The sequence below is a fragment of the Rhinoraja longicauda genome, chromosome 10, assembly GCF_053455715.1.
Source record: "Rhinoraja longicauda isolate Sanriku21f chromosome 10, sRhiLon1.1, whole genome shotgun sequence".
Lineage (NCBI taxonomy): Eukaryota > Metazoa > Chordata > Chondrichthyes > Rajiformes > Arhynchobatidae > Rhinoraja > Rhinoraja longicauda.
In genome coordinates this window covers 61,804,339-61,828,647 of record NC_135962.1, presented here as the reverse complement: position 1 = coordinate 61,828,647, position 24,309 = coordinate 61,804,339, and the positions used below count along the sequence as shown (strand labels likewise).

Genomic DNA, 24,309 nt, shown 5'->3' with positions numbered 1-24,309 from the left:
CTGCAAAAAGATACGCTTCCTGGCTACTGTACCTTCAATTTGTGTCATCTGTAAATTTACCAACAATTGTAACCTCATTGTTCTTAGTGTAGTGTTTGCTGAGGGTTTAGAATAAGATGACAGAATGATGGATGAGATAGTGAAATAGAAGATGCAAAACTAGGATTGAAACACAGGAGTTAATGGGTGAAAGCCAACATGAAGAAATGTTGAACAACAACAACGAGAAATGTCCTTACCTCAGGAGTGGTAAAGATGTGACACCTTCCACAGCAGTAGGCAGTAGAGGCCTTATCATTGGATATATTCTGCGACTTAGAAATGGCTAAAGAACCAAAGGATATGAGGAGAAGGCAGGAATGGGGTTCCGAACGTCAATGATCAACCATGATCACAGTGAATGGTGAAGCAACACGAGAGGCTAACTGCCTACTCCCATAATTAATTTCACAGAATCAGTCATCCAGCACAGAAATCGGCCCTTCAGCTGAATGCATCCATGCTGACCAACATCCCCATCCAGGACAGTGCCATTTGCCTGGATTTGGCCAATATCCCTCAGATGGTGGAAGGTTGCTTCTCGGACTGGAGGCCTGTGGCCAGTGGCGTGCCTCAGGGTTCGGTGCTGGACCCGTTACTGTTTGTCATCTACATCAATGATTTGGATGAGAACATACATCGCAAGATTAGCAAGTTTGCTGATGATACAAAAGTGAGTGGTTTTGCAGTTAGTGAAGATGGTTGTGAACGATTGCAGCAGGATCTGGATCGATTGGCCAGGTGGGCAGAGGAATGGTTGATGGAGTTTAATACAGAGAAGTGTGAGGTGTTGCATTTTGGGACGTCGAACAAGGGCAGGACCTACACAGTGAATGTTCGGCCTCTGGGTAGTGTTGTAGAGCAGAGGGGTCTAGGAGTACAGGTGTATGGTTCCCTGAAGGTGGAGTCGCAGGTGGATAAGGTGGTCAAAACGGCTTTTGGCACTTTGGCCTTCATCAGTCAGAGTTTTGACTATAGAAGTTGGGAGGTTATGTTGCAGTTGTATAAGACGTTGGTGAGACCGCATTTAGAATATTGTGTTCAGTTCTGGGCACCATGTTATACGAAAGATATTGTCAAACTTGAAAGGGTTCAGAGAAGATTTACGAGGATGTTGCCAGGACTAGAGGGTGTGAGCTTTAGGGAGAGGTTGAGTAGGCTGGGTCTCTATTCCATGGAGCGCAGGAGGATGAGGGGAGATCTTATAGAGGTGTACAAAATCATGAGAGGAATAGATCGGGTAGATGCACAGAGTCTCTTGCCCAAAGTAGGGGAATCAAGGACCAGAGGACATAGGTTCAAGGTGAAGGGGAAAAGATTTAATGGGAATCTGGTCTTGCACACCTCTGCATAGGGGAAAGATTTATGATCCATGTCCCTGTTGTGCAGCCTCCACCACCAAGGAAAATGAACCCAATCTACTCAGTCCCCCCTCATAACTGTCACACACATCACAAGCACCACCTGGGGACTCAGTTCACCATCTCTCCAGCACCTCACGTCCGACAGTGCAGCCACCAGAACTGCACACAACATTCCACTGTGGCCTAACCAATGTCGATACAGATATATCAAAACCTTCTTGGACCTATAGAGTCATACAGCTTTGTGACTGAAGAAAGGCCCCAACCCAAAACGTCACCTATCCATGTTTTCCAAATATGCTGCCAGACCTACTGTTATTCCAGTGCTTTGTGTCTTTTTTTTGTAAGCCAGCATCTGCAGTTCCCTGTGTCTACCATGTGATTACTCTGTTGAGTTCACTCTGTGCCTCAGAGAAGGAACTCTGCCACTTTAACCTGGCCTAGGTGACTCCAACCAAAAGCTAAACTCTTACCTGCACCTTGAGAGGACCAAGAAGACCACAAGGCTCAGGCCAATGTAGAGATCAGCAGCTAAATCCTGGTCTCCCTGTGATGCCTGTGTACCATGAACAAAATAAGAAAGGTTAGTCAATGGCACGAGAGGACTGAGCGATAACATTGCAGTGCGATGGGTAATAACATTAGAGGATTGGGCAGAGAAAGAGACAGTGAGATTATGGGCAGGCGACAGAACAACAGATTTGACACACACCAAAAGAAACGTTTTAAAATAAGCAGCCTGCTGGTTGTATGTTTGAGACAACAGAGAATATTTCATGGAGAACGTGAGGGCTATCAGAGAACTTTGTCATCTAACGGACAACCTTGGTGCCAAAGAACAAACACAGGACATAGATCCAAACACTGAGAGAATTAAATCATCTATTTTGTCAGCGTACAACAGATAGATGGATAGATAGAACACCTGGTTGAAGGTGCCCCAACAGGTGCACCTGGTTGAAGGTGCCCCAACAGGTGCACCTGGTTGAAGGTGCCCCAACAGGTGCACCTGGTTGAAGGTGCCCCAACAGGTGCACCTGGTTGAAGGTGCCCCAACAGGTGCACCTGGTTGAAGGTGCCCCAACAGGTGCACCTGGTTGAAGGTGCCCCAACAGGTGCACCTGGTTGAAGGTGCCCCAACAGCCTCTCGCTCAATGTGAACAAGACCAAAGAGCTAGTCCTTGCCTTCAGAAAGGGGAAGTTGGAGCACTGTACGTACCTGTTGTCATTGATGTTAGAGTTACAAGCTTGACATTTATCACCGTGCTAGGCCCAGCATGAAGAAAGTACATCAACAGCTCCACTTTCATAGAAGTATAAAGAGATTCAGCATGTCACCAAATACTCAAACAAACTTCTACAGATGTACTGAAGAAAGTGTCCTGACTGGTTGCATCATGGGTAGACACAGAGTGCTGGAGTAACTCAGCGGGTCAGGCAGCATCTGTGGAGAGAAGGCATGGGTGACATTTCAGGTCGAGACCCTACTTCAGACTTCCCATTCCTTCTCTCCACAGATGCTGCATGACCCGCTGAGTTACTCCAGCACTCTGTGAAACGTCACCTATCCATGTTCTCCACAGATGCTGCCTGACCCACTGAGTTACTCCAGCACTCTGTGAAACGTCACCTATCCATCACGGATCCACACCATCCTGGCCGTGCTCCTTCCCACTGCTACCATGGGCAGGACATAGCGAAGCCTGATGCCCAACATCGCCATGTCCAGGAACAGCCACTTCTCTGCTGCCACACAATCCTCATCTATGCTGACTATCCTTAATCAGCCCCATCAATCCAAATGCATGTGTATCCTATCTGTCAGAATACTCTCTGGTCACTTACCTACCACAGATGTGAGGCTGATGGCCTGTAGGTCCCAGCAGCCTCCTGCAGCCCTCCTTAAATAGAAGCACATTAGTCACCCTCTAGTCTTCCTGCACCTCACCGTGTCTAATGATGATTCATATATTTCAGCCGGGGCTCCTGCAGTTATTCGCTGTGTTCTTGCATGGATCTGAGGCCCTGTTACTGTCTTGCATTATTTACTGTGTCATTTATGTATCATTTATGTTTTTGCTGCTGCAAGATATGCCGGGTATCTGTACTTCACCGTACGTGCACCTGGCCACCAAGCCGACCGGACTGGACTTTATCTGTAGCAGTGATTGAAACTGACCACACAGGTCTGTGCCTCCTAGTCACGGACTGACCACACAGGACTGACCGCACAGGTCTGACCGCACAGGACTGACCGCACAGGTCTGACCGCACAGGACTGACCGCACAGGACTGACCGCACAGGACTGACCGCACAGGACTGACCGCACAGGTCTGACCGCACAGGACTGACCGCACAGGACTGACCGCACAGGACTGACCGCACAGGACTGACCACACAGGACTGACCACACAGGACTGACCACACAGGTCTGTGCCTCAGTGCACGGTGGTAATTCAGACAGGGACTGACCACACAGGTCTGTGCCTCGGTGCGCGGTGGTGATTCGGACAGGGACATTCACACAGGATCGCATATCTTCCAGCAGACTGGGAGAGTTTTGCAGGGATGATGTCTGTGTTTTCTCCGGTGCTTCGAGGTATCTGTGGTAGGTAGCCCACATTTCAGAAGCAGACAGGAAGACAAAGACAAGAAGACAAGAAGATAGAACAGTACAGCACAGGATCAGGCCCTTCGGCCCACAATACAGGTGCCGGACGTGATGCCAAGAATCGATGTTGCCCAGCAGATGATGAGCTTTGTGCCAGGCTTCAGGCCATGGTCATACAGCACAGAAGGAGGCCCTTTGGCCTCACCATGTTGATGCTGACCATCATGTCTATTTATATTCATCCCATTTCCCAGCACTTGGTCCAGTTGTGCACAATGATAGCGCTGAGGGCATTGATGAACTTCATCATCGATGTCAACCTGCATTGAAAGTGCTCCCAAGATTACAGCTGATGGTTGCTAGGTGTTCAATGGCCCTGAGGGACACATGGGGCCAGGAGATGGAGCACTCAATGACCAGTGCCTGGACCATCTCCTGGTTGGGCAGTGTCACACACGGGCGGCGGGCGTGTTTGTGTCTAATGTTGTCTGCAGTTAGTGCAGCTCTGGAGAGCATTAAGCAAATGGACTGTCTGGCACCCAGCCAATGTGGATCTGGGCACTTTCATCTGTCTCTGCCCAGGCCCAGGTGCTGAGACCGACCCCTGGTCAGCTTTCTGACTGAAGCAACAACAAAGTGCCTCAGGAAACGACACCCAACCAATGACAAACCCACACCCACACACACCACTCACTCACTCTCTACAGATTAAAGATTCATTTGCCTCAAATAGCTAGGTCAGTAGCACAGTGGGCTGGCAGGGTCAGTGGTGGGATAGTCACAAGCTATGTCATGGGCACAGTGGGGCCACAGGGGTAGTGGTGGGGCACTCAGTAGCTAGGTCAGTAGCACAGTGGGGCCACAGGGGTAGTGGTGGGGCACTCAGTAGCTAGGTCAGTAGCACAGTGGGGCCACAGGGGTAGTGGTGGGGCACTCAGTAGCTAGGTCAGTAGCACAGTGGGGCCACAGGGGCAGTGGTGGGGCACTCAGTAGCTAGGTCAGTAGCACAGTGGGGCCACAGGGGTAGTGGTGGGGCACTCAGTAGCTAGGTCAGTAGCACAGTGGGGTGGCAGGATGGTGAGCTGTCTGCCTGGAGAGGTCCAAGGTGACTGGGAGCGGGTGCACGACATTCTCAAGGGGGAGGGGGAGCAGCCGGACATCATTGGGCACAGCGATACCAATGATGCGGGGAGACACGGGAAGGAGGTTCTGGGAGTAAATGCAGGGAGTTCGGCAAGAGATGACAACGCTGGACCTGCAGGGGAGTGATCTCTGCATTACTCCCAGAGCCATGTTGTAGTGATCTCTGCATTACTCCCACACACATGTTGTAGTGATCTCTGCATTACTCCCACACACATGTTGTAGTGAGGGTAAGAACAGGAGGATAGGACAGGTGAATGTGTGGCTGAGGAGTTGGAGCAGGGGACAGGGATTCAGATTTTGAACCATTGGGATCCCTTCCGGGGCAGAGGTGACCTGTACAAGAGGAATGAGTTCCATCTGAACTGGAGGGAACCGAGATCCTGGCAACAGGTTCACTGGTGCAACTTCAACTACATTGGCAAGAAGGGCGGCATCCAATGTGTAGGAAGGAACTGCAGATGCTGGTTTACATCGAAGATAGACACAGAGTGCTAGAGTAACTCAGCAGGACAGGCAGCATCTCTGGAGAGAAGGAATGGGTGATGTTTGGGGTCGAGACCCTTGTTCAGACTGGATCCAAAACAGTACAGGGGCAGGTGGGAGGCTGGACGTTGACAGGACAGGCAGGAACACAACAGGGATCGAGCAAGAACTGGTGCATTAGATTACATTTATTTTCATGCAAAAGGCCTGGCATTTAAGGCCGATGAACTCAGGGCGTGGATAGGACAATACGACTGGGATGTTATAGCTGTAACATAAACCTGACTAAGGGAGGGGTAGGACTGGCAGCTTAATGTTCCAGGGTGCAGATACTACAGATGTAGTAGAGGCGAGTGAAACAGAGGAGAAGAAGTTGCTTTACTAATTAAAGAGAACGTCATGGCAGTAGTCCAAGGTAACATTACTGATGTGCAGGGAGGAATTGCAGATGCTGGTTTAAACCGAAGACAGACACAAAGTGCTGGAGTAACTCAGCAGAACAGGCAGCATCTCTGGAGCGAAGGAATGGGCGACCTTTCGGGTCGAGACCCTTCTTCAGACTGTGGTTTATCCAGTGAGGCCATAAGGGCAGAGCTAAGAAATCAAAAGGGGATCACCTTGTTCGGACTGTACAACAGGCCAGGCCGCCAAGTAGTCAGTGGAGATGAGAAGAGCAAGTGGGAGCTTGCAGGCATTGTGAGACTAATAACAGGGAACTGCAGATGATGGTTTATGCCAAAGAAAGACACAAAAATGCTGAGGTAACTCAGCGGGTCAGGCAACACCTCTGAAGAACATGGAATGGGTGACATTTCGGGTCTGAGGAAGGGATCCAACCCGAAAAGTCACCTATCCATGTTCTCCACAGATGCTGCCTGACCTGCTGAGTTACTCCAGCACTCTGTGAAACGTCACCTATCCATGTTCTCCACAGATGCTGCCTGACCCACTGAGTTACTCCAGCACTCTGTGAAACGTCACCTATCCATGTTCTCCACAGATGCTGCCTGACCTGCTGAGTTACTCCAGCACTCTGTGAAACGTCACCTATCCATGTTCTCCACAGATGCTGCCTGACCCACTGAGTTACTGCAGCACTCTGTGTCTTTCTTTGCAAGACTAATAGCATTGTCATAGTTAAGTATCAAAGACATTCCTCCTCATCTCAATTCTGTTCCTGCTCCTGACAGTGAGCCTCCAGTCAAGGCTCCATCCTCGGGAAAATAGTTTTTAGCAAAACAGTCCCTCTCAGAATCTTGTAGAACTGGGAAGGGGGAGGGGAAAGAGAGTGACAGAGGAACTATCTGACGTTAATTCCCAGTTCTCCCACTGTCTTCCTGTCTCCGACTACATCCTATCTTTGTCCCGCCCCCTCCCCTGACATCAGTCTGAAGAAGGGTCTCGACCCGAAACGTCACCCATTCCTTCTCTGCTGAGATGCTGCCTGACCTGCTGAGTTACTCCAGCATCTTGTGTCTACCTTCGATTTAAACCAGCATCTGCAGTTATTTTCCTACATATGTTTATGCCCAAGTCACAATCAGCGGAGGTGGCAGCACAGAAGCCTGCAGGGCCCCACTGGTCACAGACTTCCTGCAGACTAACATCCTTCCACCACAACCCTCAGCTTCCAACAGTCAATCAAATGACCGTCCCTGTTAAACCCACACATCTCAATCTTCTGAATCAGCTTATCGTGGGGACTTGGAGCTACTCCTATTTTCCTGCATTTGACCAGAGCTCTCGAAACCTTTCCTACCCACATATTTGTCCAAGTGTATTCTGAACATCAAAACTGCAGCCGCCTCTCCCACTATGATGCTAAGACCACACAGGCCACATGGCCCAACCAACCTATGGCAAAGCTGGTGATGCACCTGGACCTTCCCCTTGCCTCAGCTGCATGGGGCAGCCTGTAGTCAGGGTCCTCTTCCATCTGCCCGCAACTAGAATAGACATTTGGACAGGAAATATTGCTTACAGGAGATGGTGTCTCAAGGTAGCTGTCAGGAAAGGTTTGGAGGGATATGGGCAAAATGTGGGCAAATGGAATTGCTTAGACGGGGCATCTTGATCAGTTGGGCCGAAGGGCCTGTTTCCGTGCTATAAGACTGTGACCCCTATATCCACTCTGTCAAAATATCTCATTATTTGCGAGTTCATCATCTTTTCTCAAGAGGAAATACACATATTAGAACACAGTTCTATTAGCACAGCACACGAAAAGGTCCTTTGCCCACGATGTTTGTGCTTAACATGATGCCAACCTAAAATAATCCCATCTGCCTGCATATGATCCATACCCCTCCATTCCCTGCATAATCCATGTGCCTATTTAAAAGCCTCTTAAACACCACTATCATATCTGCCTCCACCACCACCCCTGGCAGTGCGTTCCAGGCCCCCACCACTCCCCCCCCCCTCCTCACCCCCTCCCTCCCTCCCTCCCCCTTATCCCTCCCCCTGCCCCCCTACCCCCCCGCCCCGGTCTACCACCACCCCTGGCAGTGCGTTCCAGGCCCCCACCACTCCCACCCCCCCCCCCCTCCTCACCCCCTCCCTCCCTCCCCCTTATCCCTCCCCCTGCCCCCTATCCCCCCTGCTCCCCTGCCCCGGTCTACAACCACACCCCTGGCAGTGCGTTCCAGGCCCCCACCACTCTCCTCCCTCCTCCTCACCCCCTCCCACCCTCCCCCTTATCCCTCCCCCTACCCCCCCTGCCCCCCTATCCCCCTCCTCTACCACCACCCCTGGCGGCACGTTCCAGGCACCCACCCCCCTCTGTGTAAAACACTTGCCCCTCACATCTCCTTTAAACCTTTCCCCTTTCACCTTCAAGCTTTGCCCTCTAGTATTTGACTTCTCCGTACTGGATTCTGACTGATTCTGAATGATTCCATGTACCTCTCTCTACCTTATCTACCTCTACCTTCTCTCATATCTTTATACACTTCTATCAAGTTTCCCCTCATCCACCAATGCTCCGGAGAAAACAATCCAAGTTTGTCCAACTTGTATTTGACACCCTCCAATCCAGGCATCATTCTGGTAAACTCCTGCACCCCCTCCAAAGCCTCAACACCATTGCTGTAATGGGGTGACCAGACCTGCAAATGTGGCCTGTGCAAAGTCCCAACGCTTCTGCCTCTTCCACTCAATGAAGGCATACACGCCTTGATTACTGCGCTATCTATTTGGGCTGTCACTTTCAGCGCACCATTGACCTGGAGCCTTCTGTACATCAGTGTTGTTCAGGGTCTCTTCACTAACTGTACACTTTCCCCTTACATTTGATTGCACACATTAAACTCCAACTGGCAATTCTACAGCCATTTGTGTCATGCAGTGAGCCTTGCTCAGTCTGCTACGCCAGCATTCTCCGTCTGCAAACTTACTAACCCACCCATCTACATTTGTGTCCAAGTCATTTACATTTATCACAAACAGCAGAGGTCCCAACACTGATCCCTGTGGAACTCCACAGGCCACACATCCAGCCTGACTGCCGCCCTTCCACCACAACCCTGCCTTCTGACACTAAGATGGTGCCGGTGAATGCTCTTAGACTATAACCAATAGACAATAGATACAGGAGTAGGTCACTTGGCCATTCACTGTGATCATGGCTCTTCTCAGCCAAGGGGCTGCCCTCATCCCATACAATCACTCTACTCTTTTAAAGCTCTTTTACACCGGTAAATCTAACACGACAAGGCTGAGAACTATATTCTCCGCTCTGTACCTTCCCATTTGCTCTACCTATTGCCCTGGAGTTTGACATGATTGTATTTATGTATTGTATTGTCTGATCTGATGGGTAGCATGCACACAATGTGTTTCACTGTACCTCAGTACATGTAACAATAATGAACCTAAACCTATCAGTAAACCAGTTCTGAATCCATACAAGTCACTGTGGATCCAATGCATATTAATCTTGGTCATGGAGCACTTTATCAAAAGCCTTACTAAAATCCAGAGAGATAACATCCACCGCCCTACAATCTTAGATCATGTTCATGGCCTCCTTAAAAAACTATTAAATTAGTGAAAAATGACCCGTCACGTACAAGGCCCTGCCGACAGTCCCTAACCAACACATTCTCTTCCGAGTGGAGCACATCCTATTCTGAAGAATCCTCTCCAATAGCTTCCCGACCACTGACGTGAAGCACACCTACCTATAATTCCCCGCATTATCTCCACTTCCCTTCTTAAACAAATGTTTTGCTGCATTCTGATCATCCTTTCCTTATAAACATTCCTCACCTTTTTCACATGGAAAATATTTGCCTTCCACAAGTCCCCCTCCTGTGGACTTAGAGTTTGCACTTGTCAAAGCCTCAGCACTGCCCAGAGCCGATGAATAACAACCTAAAGGCATGGCGCTATGGTTTACCATTGTGGCTACAGGTCCATATGTCACATGTCTCACAGAGAGATTTACATACAAATATATTTATATATATACACACAAGATCTGCATTTTAGAGATAGATAGATAGATAGATAGATAGATAGATAGATAGATAGATAGATAGATAGATAGATAGATAGATAGATAGATAGATAGATAGATAGATAGATAGATAGATAGATAGATAGATAGATAGATAGATAGATAGACAGACAGACAGATAGATAGAGACAGAGATAGATACAGAGATAGATATATAGATAGATATATAGATAGATGGGTGAATCGAGGACAAATGGGACTAGTGTAGATGAGGTATCTTGGTTGGATTGGCCCAGTTGGGTGGAAGGATCTGTTTGCATGACGCATGATCCTGAGTGTGTACTCTGGGACCTGCAGATACTGGAGCAGGTGTGGCTGAAACGCAGGCATCAGAGCCCTGGGGCCATGGCTGAGACGAGCAGAACACAGAGCTGGGACTGTCGGCATGGCCTTGTACGCGACGGGTCATTTTTCACTAATTTAATGGTTGTTTGAGGAGACCATGAGCATGATCTATGATCGTAGGGGGGTGGATGCTATCTACATGTATTTTAGTAAGGCTTTTGATAGCACAGAGCTGAGGAGGTGATGGGGAATGTACGGCTTATTCAGCATGGACATGACCACGACCACTCGTTTACACTAGTGCTGTTATCCACTTTCTCATCCACTCCCTACACACTCGGGGCATTTACCGCGGCCATTTAACCTGCAACCTTTAGACTGCGGGAGCACCTGTGGGAAGCCCACGTCTCTGGCGCTGAGGCAGTGCCTCCAGCAGCTGTGTGACTGCCGCTCATTGGTGGCAAAGCAGAGTGCGAGGGTGCTGCAACGGATCGAGTGGCTGCAGCTTCATCAAATGCATCACCAGCTGCCGCTGCAAGGCTCTGCAAGCCACTGCAAGGCTCTGCTAAGCACTCCAGCCTCCCAGCAGACAGCTCGGTCGCAACAGTGAACAGGGACCACTGAAACCCAAATGACCACACTTCTTGCTTCTAACCCATGCTTAAACACTGACAGGTTATTCAGTGGGGAGCCAGCCCCTGCATCTCACCCCAGTTCCTACATTAGCAACTCACCGGGTCGAGAGAGCTGGTGTGCAGAGGGGCAGAGGACTGGTGCACCTTGTGTCTGCAGACGTCCGCGATCAGTAGCAGAGCTCCCCAGCAGTAGCTGGCTGCTGCTGTGCCTCTGAGCCTGAGTCATCAGTGCCGCAGGCAGCTGGGTAATAACGCTGTTAATGCAGCTTGCCGCACACACAAGCCCTCCAGGCCAACGTGAGTCAGCACACACACAGGGCTCAATATAACCAATTAGCTGAGATGGTTTGTGTGACAGAGTGCCAACAAGCTGCAACTGTGAAATCATCACTGCAGGCTTCATCTGGCGGTTGGCACAAAAAGCCTGGGAAGCAATATTGAACGTAGTGGCTTTGAAAACAAATACAAGCCAAGCATTCTGCACCAGCATCCAACGCCAGTCCCACCTGAACCATTCTGCACCAGCATCCAACGCCAGTCCTACCTGAACCATTCCGCACCAGCATCCAACGCCAGTCCCACCTGAACCATTCCGCACCAGCATCCAACGCCAGTCCCACCTGAACCATTCTGCACCAGCATCCAACGCCAGTCCCACCTGAACCATTCTGCACCAGCATCCAACGCCAGTCCCACCTGAACCATTCTGCACCAGCATCCAACGCCAGTCCCACCTGAACCATTCTGCACCAGCATCCAACGCCAGTCCCACCTGAACCATTCTGCACCAGCATCCAACGCCAGTCCCACCTGAACCATTCTGCACCAGCATCCAACGCCAGTCCCACCTGAACCATTCTGCACCAGCATCCAACGCCAGTCCCACCTGAACCAGTCCAGAACCTGCACTCAGTACTCACAGCAGCATCACAAATTCACAGTTAATCACACAGCACGGAAACAGGCCTTTCCACCCAACCTGCCCATGCTGACCAACATGCCCCATCTACACTCGTCACACCTGCCCGCGTTTGGTCTGTATTCCTCCAAACCTTTCCTATCCATGTAACTGTCCACATGTCTTTTAAATTAGTTATAGGGAAAGATAGATCAGCCATGATTGAATGTGGGAGTAGACTTGATGGGCCGAATAGCCTAATTCTGTTCCCAGAAATGATGAACATATAGTATCTGCCTGAACCACCTCCTCCAGCAGCTCATTCCATACACCCACCATTGTATGAAAAAAGCACCCCTCAGCTTCCTATGAAATCTTTTCCCCATCACCTTAAACCTATGGTTCTTGATTCTGCTACTCTGGGTAAATGGCTTCTACCTTATCTATCCCCCTCATAATCGTTTGCAGTTCTAAGATCACCCCTCCTCCTCCTGCACTCCAAGGATTACCGACCCAGCCTGCTCAACCTCTCCCTATAGTTCAGGCCCTCGAATCCTGACATCCTCATAAATCTTCTCTGCACTCTTTCCAGCTTAACAACATTTTCCCTATAGCAGGGTGACTGAAACTGAACACAAGGCTCCACTGCGGTCTCACCAATGTTTAGTACAACGGTAACATAATATCCCAATTTCTATACTCAATACCTTGACCGATGAAGGCCAATGTGCCAAAAGTCTTCTTGACCACCCTATCTACCAATGACACCACTTTCAGGGAACTGTGTACCTGCACTCCTAGATCCCTCTGCTCTACACCATTCCCCAGAGCCCTGCCATTCACTCCTAGATCCTTCTGCTCTACAACATTCCCCAGAGCCCTGCCATTCACTATGAAGATCTTGCCCTGGTTTGACTTCCCAAAATGCAACACCATACACATATCTGCATTGAATTCCATTAACCATTCCTCAGCTCACTTGCTCAACAGATTAATAACCATTTTCACTATCTACTGTACCGCACTTTAGTGTAATCTGTAAATTTACAATCATGCCTTGTACATTCTTATTTACCCCGGATGCAGGACAAGCCCCCTTGTTCATTGAAGGGTGATGCAGTCCCAACCCGAAACGTCACCTATCCACGTTCTCCACAGATGCTGCCTGACCCGCTGAGTTACTCCAGCACTCTGTGAAACGTCACCTATCCATGTTCTCCACAGATGCTGCCTGACCCGCTGAGTTACTCCAGCACTCTGTGTCTTTCTTAGGGGAATGAAGAACTTTTTTCCAGGATAGGGGAATCAAGAACAATAGGGCATACGTTTAAGGTGAGAAATGTAATAAGAACCTGAGGGACATTTTATTCACACGGAGGGTGGAGAGTATACGGAACAAGCTTTCAGAGGTAGTATAAACAAGGAACTGCAAATACTGGTTTATTAAGGAAAGACACAAATCCTGGAGTAACTCAAGTCAAGTCAACTTTATTTGTCACGTACATATACAAGATGTGCAGTGAAATGAAAGTGGCAACGCCTGCGGATTGTGCTAAACTACAAAACAGAATGGAAAAAAAAAAAAAATAAGACAAAAAAAATAATTAATACAGTAAATTAAATTAGTCCCTGGTGATATGAGAGTTAACAGTCCTGGTGGCCTGTGGGAAGAAACTCCGTCTCATCCTCTCTGTTTTCCCAGCGTGAGAGCGGAGGCGTTTGCCTGACCGTGGCAGCTGGAACAGTCCGTTGCTGGGGTGGGAGGGGTCCCCCATAATGTTGCTGGCTCTGGATCTGCACCTCCTGATGTATAGGTCCTGCAGGGGGGGGGGGGGGGGTCAGGCAGCATCTGTGGAGAACATGGATAGGTGACGTTTCACAGAGTGCTGGAGTAACTCAGCGGGTCAGGCAGCATCTGTGGAGAACATGGATAGGTGACGTTTCACAGAGTGCTGGAGTAACTCAGCGGGTCAGGCAGCATCTGTGGAGAACATGGATAGGTGACGTTTCACAGAGTGCTGGAGTAACTCAGCGGGTCAGGCAGCATCTGTGGAGAACATGGATAGGTGACGTTTCAGGTTGGGATTTTTCTGACTATTCAGCTCTATTTGTGAGGTTTCTGAAGTGGTTGAGATAAGGATTAACAATATTTAAGTTTAGATTGATATGGATGAAATGTGGGAAATACTAGCTTAGACAGGGCATCTTGGTCAATCGGCCTGGACAGTGGTGATAACATGCTGCATGAGCAGTGTTGTTGCTTTCTCATTGATATGTGCAGTGACATACTGTGAATAACTTTGTTTTGCATGCTACCCAGGCACATCAGAGCACACATGAAAGCTCGTACCACACACGCATACAACACATACACGAGCACAACACATACACGACACATACACAACACATACACAACACATACACAACACAACACATACACAACACATACACAACACAACACATACACAACACAACACATACACAACACATACACAACACAACACATACACAACACATACACAACACAACACATACACAACACAACACATACACAACACAACACATACACAACACAACACATACACAACACAACACATACACAACACAACACAACACAACACATACACAACACATACACAACACAACACATACACAACACAACACATACACAACACAACACAACACATACACAACACATACACAACACAACACATACACAACACAACACATACACAACACATACACAACACAACACATACACAACACAACACAACACATACACAACACATACACAACACAACACATACACAACACAACACATACACAACACATACACAACACAACACATACACAACACAACACACACACAACACATACACAACACAACACATACACAACACATACACAACACATACACAACACATACACAACACAACACATACACAACACATACACAACACAACACATACACAACACATACACAACACATACACAACACATACACAACACATACACAACACATACACAACACATACACAACACATACACAACACATACACATACACAACACAACACATACACAACACAACATACACAACACATACACAACACATACACAACACAACACATACACAACACATACACAACACATACACAACACAACACATACACAACACATACACAACACATACACAACACAACACATACACATACACAACACAACACATACACAACACAACACATACACAACACATACACAACACAACACATACACAACACAACACATACACAACACATACACAACACAACACATACACAACACATACACGAGTATAACACGAGTACAACACATGGTGCAATAAGAAAGGAAACAGAGTGCACAATGTGTTACCTATGCCATCTTCTTTTAGACAACTGGCAAAATGAAAAAAAATGTACTATCCACCTTCACAATTTTGTACACCTCCATCCGGTCACTCCATCAGTGAACACTGCCCAGTCCATCACAGGTACTGAACTCCCCTCCCCACCATCGAAAGGATCTACAGGAGTGAGTCGCTGCCTCAAAAAGGCAGCCCGCATCATCAGAGACCCACACTCATTTCACTCGCATTGGGAAGAAGGTACAGGAGCCTGAAAACCTCAGCATCCAGGTTCAGGAGAGCTTCTTCCCAACAACCACCAGGCTATTAAACACTACAACCTTCAAATAAGCTCCAAACAACATAGACTTAGGGACATATTTTTTGTCTTTCGAAACAGAGAAACATAGAAAATAGGTGCAGGAGAAGGCCATTCGGCCCTTTCAAGCCAGCACCGTCATTCAATATGATCATGGCTGATCCTCCCCACATCCCTTGATTCCGTTAGCCCGAGGAGCTGAATCTAACTCTCTCTTGAATACACAGAATTGCACTATCATTGCTTGTTTGTTTTTCCTTATATATATACTGACCGTTTTGTTGTTTACAGAGCACTATACACTGCTGCTGCAAGGAAGAATTGCATTGTTCTGTTTCAGGACATATGACAATAAAACACCTTTTTATGACTGAAATGCTCCAATCCAGGCAGTCCTGGGAATGTCCTCTGCACCTCTACAGCACACTCCCAATCACAACCACAAGCTCACACAACACCCCATCTTTGGCCTCACCAATGTTTCATGAACTTGTAACAAGACATCCTGCTCTTATGCGATCAGCCATGGGTGATGAAGACCCACATGCTCACTTTGAAAGGAAGAGCAATAATGTCCCTTCACAAGCACCACCAACAGCAAAGATCCTGTGATCCCAATCTTCGAGCCCAACATCAGAAGATCTTTCATGGCAGTGAAGTCTCGGAAAACAATCTAAGTTGTTTTCCCTGGAGCATTGGAGGCTAAGCAGAGACCTGACGGAAGTATATAAAATGATGACAGAAATAGATAGGGTAGACAGTCAGAACTTTCTTTTCCCCAGAGTGGAACTGCCAAAGAGTAGAGACCACACGTTCAAAATGAGCAGGACAAAGTTTAAAGGAGATGTGCAGCAGTGGGTGGGTGCCTGCCTGGAACACGCTGCCAGGGTGATAGTGGTGTTTCAAAGGCCTTTAGATAGACACAGGGCACGGAGGGATATGGATCATTCGCAGGCAGTGGAGATTAGGTTAACCTGGCGCCATGTTCAGCATGGACATTGTGTTCCTGCTATTCTGATCAATGTTCTATGTCCTGTGTTTGCTGTGTGTGCTGTGGGTGCTGTGGGTGCTGTGTGTGCTGTGGGTGCTGTGGGTGCTGTGTGTGCTGTGTGTGCTGTGTGTGCTGTGTGTGCTGTGTGTGCTGTGTGTGCTGTGTGTGCTGTGTGTGCTGTGGGTGCTGTGTGTGCTGTGTGTGCTGTGTGTGCTGTGTGTCCTGTGGGTGCTGTGTGTGCTGTGTGCCTTTGTTACCACTTTCAGGCAACTATGGACTTGCACTCCAAGATCCCTCTGTAAATCCACGCTCCAGAGGATCCCATCACTCACTGTGTACCTTCCACTTCTATTAAACCTCCCAAGCAGTAACGCATGTCTGAATTAAACTAGAGTTCAATCCTGCTGTAGTTATATAACTGCTGTAGTTATGTTGGAATTATTTACTACAGAAGTTTAACCCTGCTGTAGTTGTCGACACTTGTATAAATGTTCCAGCCAGGACTGGATATGAAGGAGCTGGAGTAATGGTGATGTGGTCTCGATGGCCATTTGGGGATTTGCTTGCTACCAACTGTCCACAACTCAGAGGAAAATGAGCGGGAAACCCAGAACAGTAAAAAGAGGATTGGAGGCTAAAGGAGACGGACAGGTTACAGGTAGAGACTGACACCATGAAACATCACAACTAACTGAAAGAATGCAGTGATTCACTTTGGAAAGAATCCACAATTCAAATTAAGTTGTACAATTTCAAAACAGACATCACTGAGCTGCAAGAACATACACCTCAGAACATACACCTCAGGACATGACATGAGGCAATAAGCATCCTTAGTCATAGACCCTTCAGCCCAACCTCCATGTCAACCCAGAAGCCCCATCTATGTTAGTTACATCTGCAAACATTGAGCCAATATCCCTCCAATCCTTCCTAGTCATACTTGTCCAAATGTCTTTTAAATGTTATTATACCTGAAAATGTTGCCCCTCTCACCTTGAGCTTATGTCCTCTAGTTGTGCAGGCAGATGAGAGTTGGTCTTGGCATCAAGATCAGCACGGTAATTGTGGGTCAAATGCCTATTCTTGTGGCTACTGTTCTATATTCAGTTCTTCCCTCAATAGACAATAGACAATAGGTGCAGGAGGAGGCCATTCGGCCCTTCGAGTCAGCACCGCCATTCAATGTGATCATGGCTGATCATTCTCAATCAGTACCCCGTTCCTGCCTTCTCCCCATACCCCCTGACTCCGCTATCCTTAAGAGCTCTATCTAGCTCTCTCTTGAATGCATTCAGAGAATTGGCCTCCACTGCCTTCTGAGGCAGAGAATCCCACAGATTCACAACTCTCTGACTGAAAAGGTTTTTCCTCATCTCAGTTCTAAATGGCCTACCCCTTATTCTTAAACTGTGGCCCCTTGTTCTGGACTCTCCCAACATTGGGAACATGTTTCCTGCCTCTAACGTGTCCAACCCCTTAATAATCTTATACGTTTCGATAAGATCTCCACTCATCCTTCTAAATTCCAGTGTTTACAAGCCTAGTCGCTCCAGTCTTTCAACATATGACAGTCCCGCCATTCCGGGAATTAACCTAGTAAACCTACGCTGCATGCCCTCAATAGCAAGAATATCCTTTCTCAAATTTGGAGACCAAAACTGCACACAGTACTCCAGGTGTGGTCTCACTAGGGCCCTGTGCAACTGCAGAAGGACTTCTTTGCTCCTATACTCAACTCCTCTTGTTATGAAGGCCAACATTCCATTGGCTTTCTTCACTGCCTGCTGTACCTGAGTGCTTCCTTTCAGTGACTGATGCACTAGGACACCCAGATCTCGTTGTACATCCCCTTTTCCTAACTTGACACCATTCAGATAATACTCTGCCTTCCTATTCTTACCACCAAAGTGGATAACCTCACACTTATCCACATTAAACTGCATCTGCCATGCATCCGCCCACTCACACAACCTGTCCAAGTCACCCTGCAACCTCATAGCATCTTCCTCACAGTTCACACTACCACCCAGCTTTGTATCATCTGCAAATTTGCTAATGGTACTTTTAATCCCTTCATCCAAGTCATTAATGTATATTGTAAATAACTGCGGTCCCAGCACCGAGCCTTGCGGTACCCCACTAGTCACTGCCTGCCATTCTGAAAGGGACCCATTTATCCCCACTCTTTGCTTTCTGTCGGTCAACCAATTTTCTATCCATGTCAGTACCCTACCTCCAATACCATGTGCTCTAATTTTGCCCACTAATCTCCTATGTGGAACCTTGTCAAAGGCTTTCTGAAAGTCAAGGTACACCACATTCACCGGCTCTCCCCTGTCAATTTTCCTAGTTACATCCTCAAAGAATTCCAGAAGATTAGTCAAGCATGATTTCCCTTTCGTAAATCCATGCTGACTCGGAACGATCCTGTTACTACTATCCAAATGCTCCGCAATTTCGTCTTTTATAATTGACTCCAGCATCTTCCCCACCACTGATGTAAGACTAACTGGTCTATAATCTCCTCCTCGCAGATGCTGCCCGACACACAGGGCTCCTGGCATTAGGTGACGTTTCACAGAGTGCTGGAGTAACTCAGCGGGTCAGGCAGCGTCTGTGGAGGACATGGATAGGTGACGTTTCACAGAGTGCTGGAGTATCTCAGCGGGTCAGGCAGCATCTGTGGAGAGCATGGATAAGTGACGTTTCAAGTCAAGGCCCTTTTTCAGAGCTCGGAATATTCTTTGGCCATAATTAGCCTCTATGTCAAAAACTGGAAGGGGTGGTTTTTCAATCAAGTTCAGTGTCGAACCTTGAGGGCTGTTGCATGCCGAGACATAAGAGGAAATGTTGTGCCTTGTTCTTAATTTAGGATTAATTGGAACAGAAAAGTAAGAGTGGGAGTACATGGATTCTTAAAGTGACAAGACATTGAAGTCTCAGAGTGGCCCTGATGGAGTGAACAGAGGTGCTGTGCGAAGCAAAGACAGACACAAAAAGCTAGAGTCATTCAGCGGGTCAGACAGCATCTCTGGAGAAAAGGAATCGGTGCCGTTTCGGTTCGAGACCCTTCTGACAGCAGTGGTCCAATCTGTGTTTGGTTTCTCAGTGAGGAGCACTGGATGCACGACAACAGATTGGAACATGGATTGTAATCATGTAGTCTTTCCCCTCACTGGATAGCACGCAACAAAAAAGCTTTTAACTGTACCTCAGTACAAGTGACAATAAAGTAAACTGAACTAGATTTAAAAGATATTTAGACATGATCTTTAGTAGGCAGGGCAGAGAAGGTTCCAGGTGAGTCTGAAGAAGGGTCTTGACCTGAAATATCACCAATTCCTTCCCTCCAAAGATGCTGCCTGTCCCGCTGAGTTACTCCAGCATTTTGTGTCTACCTTTGATTTAAACCAGCAGCTGCAGTTCTTTCCTACACAGGTGTGGATCCCATCTATCGGTGAGACCAAGCTCAGGTTCGGCGATCGTTTCGCTGAACATCCCCGCTCAGTCCGCCTTAACCAACCTGATCTCCTGGTTGCCAAACACTTCAACTCCCCCTCCCATTCCCACACTGATCTTTCTGTCCTGGGCCTCCTCCACTGTCAGAGTGAGGCCCAGCGCAAATTGGAGGAACAGCACCTCATATTTCGCTTGGGCAGCTTACACCCCAGTGGTATGAATATTGACTGTTCTAACTTCAAGTAACCCTTGCTTTCCCTCTCTCTCTCTCCATCCTCCCCCTTCCCAGTTCTCCGACCGGTCTGACTGTCCCTGATTACATTTTATCTGTTTGTTTTGTTGTTATCTTCTCCCAGATAACAATGATCTATTCTACATTTTCCTTGATCTCCACCCCCTTTGATGCCTCACACCTGACTTCCTTATCTCTGTGACTCCCTCTCCCCTGACTCTCAGTCTGAAGAAGGGTCTCGACCCCCCACGTCACCCATTTCTCTCCAGGAATGCTGTCTGTCCCGCTGAGTTACTCCAGCTTTTTGTGTCGATAATCGGTTTAAACCAGCATCTGCAGTTCCTTCCTACAAAATGAATAGAAAGAAACTGCTTCCAAAAGTTGCCAAGTCCAGCTATGGGAACGTGGCCAAGAAATGATGTTGTAATAAAAAGGAACTGCAGATGCTGGTTTATACCAAAATTAGACACAAAATGCTGGAGTTACTTAACGAGTCAGGCAGTATCTCTAGAGAGAAACTTCTCTCCAGAGATGCTGCCTGGCCCGCTGAGTTGCTCCAACATCTTGTGTCTATCTTCAAAAAATTAAGTTGTTTGGTAAGAAATCAGAAAGCATCTCTCAAGGTTAAGAAGAGTAGATATGTCAAAGTCCCTTCCACAAAAGGCTGTTGATACGATGTAAAAAGGTAATGTTTTAAACTTGAGTTCGGGAGAGTTTTTCAGCCACAGCTACTAATGGCAATGAAGGGTGGGTTCATGGAATTAGATCACAACCATTGAACAAAGAACAGCCTGAGAACAGGCCCTTCAGCCCAGCATGAACAGCCTGAGAACAGGCCCTTCAGCCCAGCATGAACAGCTCAGGAACAGGCCCTTCAGCCCAGCATGAACAGCCTAGGAACAGGCCCTTCAGCCCAGCATGAACAGCCTGAGAACAGGCCCTTCAGCCCAGCATGAACAGCCTGAGAACAGGCCCTTCAGCCCAGCATGAACAGCCTGGGAACAGGCCCTTCAGCCCAGCATGAACAGCTCAGGAATAGGCCCTTCAGCCCAGCACGTCTGCACTGACAAGATGCCAGTCCAAACTAATCCAATCTCATGGAACAAAGGATAATTCACAGTTAAACACCTCCCTCAGTGCCTTTGCTGCCCTTCCACAACATGGATGTGCATTTACACTATACCTGATCAATGCATCTCGTCACCACAAGTTCAAACTTCATTCACTCGGCAGTTCTACGCATCACAATGGGGAAAAGTGCGATTGGTTACTGGCCTGGACAGAAGGCAGCTGCCATCTCTTATCAGTGTGAGCTCACAGCCCAACGCACATCACATCACAGGCACGTCACCTCCTTCCCGCACCACAGGCTCACAATGATCCACCTCCTTCCCACACCACAATCTTGCCCTTGTCTGTCATTGTCTCACATTCTCTGTATCTCTCAGTCACTCTCTCTCTCCCACATTCCCTCTCTGTCTCTGCCTGTCCAAGGCTGGTCCCAACTCTCCACTCCACCATGGGTCACTCACTCTCTCTACACCCCACCACCCATGGCCCAGCCCTCACCCGCTGCAACTCTAACATGCCCACTGCCAACGTCCACGCCCACTGCCACGCCCACTGCCAACGTCCACGCCCACTGCCAACGTCCACACCCACTGCTAATGTCCGTGCCCACTGCCAACGTCCGTGCCCACTGCTAACATCCACACCCACTGCCCGTCCACACCCACTGCCCGTCCACACCCACTGCCCATCCACACCCACTGCCCGTCCACACCCACTGCCCGTCCACACCCACTGCCCGTCCACACCCTGCCCGTCCACACCCACTGCCCGTCCACACCCACTGCCCGTCCACACCCACTGCCCGTCCACACCCACTGCTAACGTCCACACCCACTGCTAACGTCCACACCCACTGCCCGTCCACACCCACTGCCAACGTCCGTGCCCACTGCCCATCCACACCCATTGCCCATCCACACCCACTGCCAACGTCCGTGCCCACTGCCCGTCCACACCCACTGCCAACGTCCGTGCCCACTGCCCATCCACACCCACTGCCCGTCCACACCCACTGCCCGTCCACACCCACTGCCAACGTCCACACCCACTGCCCGTCCACACCCACTGCCAACTGCCCTCCTTTACTGCTATCGCCTGGTGAATCTTCCTTTCACACCTGATGCCACAGCCACTGTGCCCTCTCATTCCCTCCCAAATCTTTCTTTCTCTTTCCCCCTCTCTGTCTTTTCCTGTCCCACACCACCTTCATCCTCTGTCTCTTAGCCCAGTGTTGATCACTCTTTCCCACAAAACCACCCTCTTGAATACCCATTCCCCCCCTTTCTCACCTGATTGCCCGTTCACCCTTGTCTTTTTCCCTCTCTTTCTGGTACAGTCTCACCCGGGCGCGTCCTCAGGGTCTGTGCTGCGCAGCTGACAGATGTTTGGACTGACATCTTCAACTTGTCACTTGCCCAAGCAGCTGTCCCTACGAGTCTTAAAACCGTGCCTGTGCCAAAACACTCCACTGCAGCGAGCCTCAACGACTTCCGCCCAGTTGCACTTAATCCCATCATCACTAAGTGTTTTGAGAGGCTGGTCTTGGCACACCTCAAAGGCTGCCTACCTCCCACACTGGACCCCTATCAGTTCGTCTACCGCCAGAACAGGAGTACGGAGGATGCCATCTCCACGGCACTTCACTCCGCCCTCTCCCACCTTGACAACAGAGACACCTACGTGTGAATGCTGTTTATCGATTTCAGCTCAGCATTCAACACCATCATCCCTTCCAAACTGATTGCCAAACTCAACGACCTGAGCATCAACCCCTCCCTCTGCAATTGGATATTGGACTTTCTAACCAACAGACCCCAGTCTGTTAGATTAGACAACGACACCTCCTCAACCATCACCCTGAACACCGGCGTTCCACAGGGCTGTGTGCTGAGCCCTCTCCTCTACTCCCTTTTCACCTACAACTGCACACCTGTACATGGTTCTAACACCATTATTAAGTTTGCAGATGATACAACGGTGATTGGCCTCATCAGCGACAACGATGAGTCGGCCTATAGGGAGGAGGTCCAGCTACTTGCAACGTGGTGCGCTGACAACAACCTGGTCCTTAACACCAAGAAGACCAAGGAGCTCATTGTGGACTACAGAAGGACTAGGGGTGGTACACACACCCCCATCCATATTAACGGGACGGAGGTGGAGCGTGTTTCCAGTTTCAGGTTCTTGGGTGTCAACATTTCTGATGACCTCTCTTGGACCCACAATACCTCAACACTGATCAAGAAGGCTCACCAGCGTCTCTTCTTCCTGAGGAGACTAAAGAAGGTCCATCTGTCTCCTCAGATTCTGGTGAACTTCTACCGCTGCACTATCGAGAGCATCCTTACTAACTGCATCACAGTATGGTATGGCAACTGCTCTGTCTCCGACCGGAAAGCACTGCAGAGGGTGGTGAAAACTGCCCAACGCATCACCGGTTCCTCACTCCCCTCCATTGAGTCTATCCAGAGTAGGCGATGTCTGCGAAGGGCGCGCTGCATCATCAAGGACAGCTCTCACCCCAACCACAGATTGTTTACCCTCCTCCCATCTGGGAGGAGCTACAGGTCTCTCCGTTCCCGGACCTGCAGGTTCAGGAACAGCTTCTTTCCTGCGGTCGTTACCTTACTTAACTCTGCACTTCGGTGATTGCTGCCACCCCACTCCCCCCAACCCCCCCTCGGGCACTTCTCCCATCAGTGACTGATCTCGCTCACCGGAATTTCCACTACCGCTACTGAATTACTGTATATATTATATGTTTTACTATTCCATCGCATGCACTCTGGTTAAGATGCTAACTGCATTTCGTTGTCTCTGTACTTGTACACTGCACAATGACAATAAAGTTTGTATTGTATTGTATTGTATTGTATGGATGGAAGTATTCA

At 48.6% G+C, this 24,309-nt stretch overlaps 1 long non-coding RNA gene across 1 annotated transcript; it reads right to left on the bottom strand.

The window, feature by feature from the left end:
* Positions 1-255: 255 nt before the first annotated feature.
* LOC144597514 (uncharacterized) lies at positions 256-11,311 on the bottom strand. Its single transcript, XR_013547756.1, has 3 exons — positions 11,183-11,311; positions 1,877-1,959; positions 256-325 (listed from the first exon to the last, which is right to left on the bottom strand). It is a non-coding gene; the product is annotated as an uncharacterized LOC144597514 (long non-coding RNA).
* Between the last annotated feature and the right edge of the window lie 12,998 nt (positions 11,312-24,309).